Genomic DNA, 4,426 nt, shown 5'->3' with positions numbered 1-4,426 from the left:
ATATTATAACTATTAGTTTTATTATTTTATACTTAATATAATAAAACTAATATAATGATATTGCATATTATATTAGTTTTGTATTGTATGTATTGTATAATACTATATAATATTCAGATGCCAACTGTATTTGAAAAATAAAAAAAAATAAATGTTGGATTGGGAGTGGATAGTCTAATCACTGATTATAAACTCAAAAGTAAACAAATATTTTAGAATAGAGTCCCAGACTAAACAATAAGTATGTATAACTTTCCTTTCCTTAAGTTCTTGTCAAGTGCAAATCTAAACTAAATACTAAGCTAAGAATTTTGAAAATTCTGTTAAGATGATGCACTTGCTTATATTATAATATATACTGTTTTAAGTATATTTAGACAGCCTGTTTTCACATTAATAAAATATACATGATTTGTTAAAAGAAAAAAAAAAAAGAGTTGAGTCTTTAATTCAATCATTTAGGAATGCGTCAAAGCTTCCCTCCCCTCCCTACTGATTCCTCTAACTTTTCTTGAGTGTTCTTTTCTGTTATTATTGTTGTTGTTGTTGTTGTTGTTGTTGTTGTTGTTGTTGCTGGATAATTAAACTCCAATAAAATATTTTGGTGGTTAAAGTATTTTATACTGTATAGATATACCTCAGGCATGATCAAGTTCAGATTTCTAGTATTTAATTTACTTCCAAGAAGTGGTTTAGGTATTGGATAAATGTACATTAAGGCATCAAAGAAATGATGCCATAATTAAGTGTCTCTTCTGTTAAATCTGACTTCCAGTCATCTCAAATCTAGACCTAGGAGCTAACAGGGGTTAAGTGTTAGGGACTGGATAAGCATGAAATATCTTCCAAGTGAATCAGTTTTACCGGTTTACTTTAAAAAGACTAAAACCCAAAATACTATGGAATTTATAGCAACATTTACATTTTCAAAGGTAAACTCTGTTCCTTCAAGGAATCTTAGTGTTTGTTTTGGCTTGAGCTGCCAGACTTTTCTCCCTAGAGAAATTTTGGTGGAAAAGAATGAGAGTTATTCTTTTTAGTAATCATCAGCTTAAAATGTATAAACTATTTGGGGAAATTATAAAATATTATCATATATTCAAGCTTCTGTCAACCCAAATTAAGATAAGCATTTTAGATGCTCATTTTCTATAGTGATGCATTTATCCAGATTTTTATGAACCTGCTAAGGGCTCACATCTATTTAGACATAGATTATTGTTAATTAATACTTTTCTATATTCTATTAACCTGTTGAGCTGATCAAGGACATGACTAGGAAACTGGGATTCAAATTCAACTAATCTCTTTTAATTTGTACTATTTTTGTTTATGTGTGCTTCATGCCATTTCAAAATAAATGTTTTAAGTTAGACTCAAGATACCGTGGTGCATTTTTTGAAATGCAAATTTTGTACTACGATAAAGAACCTGTAGTAAATTATAATCCAACACTCTCCTGAGGAAAATTATAATGTTATCTAATGTGATACTTTAGTGAACTCATTTTTTTTTTCTTTTAACAATGCTGATATATTACATATAGAGTTTTCTAAAATAATCAGAAGATGTCAAGTTCACAAATTTTGTTTGAATTTAATCTGTGGTAAATGGAACATGCATTGAGATTCAATCACTAGAATCTTTATTCTAAAAAATACAGCATTTTTTATATTTATGGATTTTGTTATTGAATTATGCCTACACCCATAGCTTAAGTTTCTTTACTTCTGAAGGCTACACATTTTGATTTTTGTTATTGTTTTCAGACAGAAAATTGTTAAATGGAGTTATATTTTATTGCTTTTTTAAATTTTTATATTTTATAAAAATAAAATGTTTTTATATTTTATTTTATGAGTTTTGGTTATCGAGATTATTTTTGGAATTAAGGCATTTATAGCTGAACATTACAGAAGTTTGAAAGAAAAGGGCACCCCAACACCAGATATTATTTGTTAGAAGTCTCACATGGTGATATTCACCTAGTGCTTTCATCAATGACTTGCCTTTATCTGTATCTTAGAGTTAGTTAGTCCTTAGAAATGCTAGTATAATCTGTACCAGTTCTGTTAAGTATTTTTGCAAAAAAATCTTATGACTGTTCTGATTAATGTCACTGTAAATTATTGGTCTCAGCTTTACCTATCACTCATGATTCTAAGCAACCTACCTATATTTCTTTACATCTCTCTCTACCATTAACCATATCAGATTTTTAATAAGTTGACTTTCTGCTCATCTTCTACTTCACAGCAATAATAAATCATGAACCTTTTTCAACATCTGACAACCAATTAAGAAAACTGCCTATAGCTTTGCCTAGCCATTCCTCTTCCCTTTCTATTAAAATGGAAGACTTACCTCCAGTCTAAGCATCGTCCTTTTCATTTTGTTTTAGATCTTAAATTCTTCACACTTTCTGGATGCTCAAAGAATTCGTTATATCAATTATCTTTTTTAATGTATCCTCAACCTTACTTCCTACTAAAGTATTTTCAGAAGTATTTAAATGTGTTCACATATCTCTTACCCATCTAATTTTTCTCCTTTCAATCTCCCGTTTAAGGCCTAATGTCTGGAAAGAGATGGCTATACTAAATACTACCTTTTCATCTGATAATAACCAACAACAAATATTTCTTAAACCCACTACCACTTCACTAAATCTACTCTGTTAGCATTATTTAAAAGTGCCTACTATTACCTTCTGGTTAGAATACTTGCCAGTTATTTCTTCAACCACTTGGCTGTTCATACTCTCTTTTTAATTCCTCTTTATCCATTCAGTCGTTAACTCCTGATTTTCTCTGTGTTCCTTTCTAAACTTCAAATAATAACTACATCTGATTGTTCCCAGTTATACATTTACAGCTTAGAAACTTATCCTATATTTCAGACACATTTATTCACTAGCCTGCTAAATATCACAAGGTTGTCTCACCAGTACCTTAAGTGAATTGTCACTATTTCTATTAAGCCTACTCTTCCCACTGTGTTTATTTATTGAACAACACTAACATTCACTAAATGGTCCAAATAAACCAAAAATTTAGTACTGTTTGACTACTCACTCTCCTTTGCCATGCTCATCTATTTTGCCATTAAATTCTAAGGACTCTATCTCCTAAAGAGCTCTCAAACATAGCTGTTCTAAGTTAAGTAACCATCAGTTCTTTTCTGGATTGTTGCGACCCCTATTCAAATTGGTCTTTTTATTCTCCAGTCTTGGCGTTGCTCTCATTATTTTGGTCTCTAACTATAGCTAGTGTTATCATTCTAAAATTTAAGTCTGATTCTGTCATTTCCTAAGTTAAATCTGTGCCATCGAAAGTGAATTATTAGAGATTTATGTGTGTCAAAACTCAGAATAAGAGATATTTGACCTTCATAAAACTAATCTAATGATTCCCTCCAAAGAGTACCCACAAGATGACCAATGCTTCTTCCTAAGTATTTTCTAGGCTTGCAAGGATGAGCACTATAACTTCCCAGCCCCATGTTTTAATGAACATATCCTTGTTAAGGTTAGTTAATACCATCAAATCTAGCCAATGTAGAAAGCATGTTTCTTATGTATGAGGTTTAAATAGATAATGTAATTCTCTGACAGCAATCTTATTTATTTTAATTCTATAGCCCCATCAAGTTTCTTTGTGTTGTTTCCCCAGATACAGCTTGCAAATATGACCTGATAAATCATTTTAACCATAAAGACATTGAGTAACATATAAAGACATTGAATCCCAAATAAATTAATAGACCTGTCCAAAGCAAAACAAAGTGAATTCCTAACTCCCCAATCATTTCAGTTTTCATTATACATTGCTACACATCTAGGCACATAACCAACATTTTATTAGTACCTTGGGGCCTTTGCATGTGATAAATGTAAAGTTAGAATATCTCTGCATTCTAGATGCTGTTTAATTGTGGAGAAAAAATGCAAGCATTTAAAAATTACAAAAAATGTAGGGCACTCTATTGCACAATTCTTATAAGGATAACTTATATTTAATATTTAACCACATTGCCAATTTCTTACCTCTGTTATAAAATAATTGTTTCTTCGTGTCTACAAAAACTTTTTACTTGTTATTCTGCTTTCAGTAATGCAGTTTGTCAGTTTATAGATATAATTGAATTATGCAAATATTTTGGCATTTTTTTTCTTTCCAGAACAATACATTTTTAATAATGAAAGTTAATATCATTTAAAACCTAAGTTTTCTTACACTTGCTAACATAAAATAGGTGTGAAAAGGAAGATAACTTAGATTTGAGACAATTTTCTTTTACCGTCTTATAAGTATTCTTGAAAGAAAATATGATATATATGAGGTAAGTCAGATTGTTTTGAAAAGTAAATCATGAACACATTTTCTAAAAAGTTTGGACATTACCTGTCCATAGTATCATACAGAAA

The 4,426-nt window shown here is 30.0% G+C and overlaps 1 protein-coding gene across 1 annotated transcript in view; it reads left to right on the top strand.

Moving 5' to 3' along the window:
* The window catches only part of LRP1B (LDL receptor related protein 1B), a 1,653,662-nt gene that overhangs the window by 1,534,209 nt on the left and 115,027 nt on the right, over nucleotides 1-4,426 (top strand). The gene's annotated exons all lie outside the window — the stretch shown is intronic.

The sequence above is a fragment of the Pteropus alecto genome, unplaced genomic scaffold (genome assembly GCF_000325575.1).
Source record: "Pteropus alecto unplaced genomic scaffold, ASM32557v1 scaffold3, whole genome shotgun sequence".
Taxonomy (NCBI): domain Eukaryota; kingdom Metazoa; phylum Chordata; class Mammalia; order Chiroptera; family Pteropodidae; genus Pteropus; species Pteropus alecto.
The sequence above is the reverse complement of the archived record's forward strand: the minus strand, read 5'-3'. Positions and strand labels throughout refer to the sequence as shown.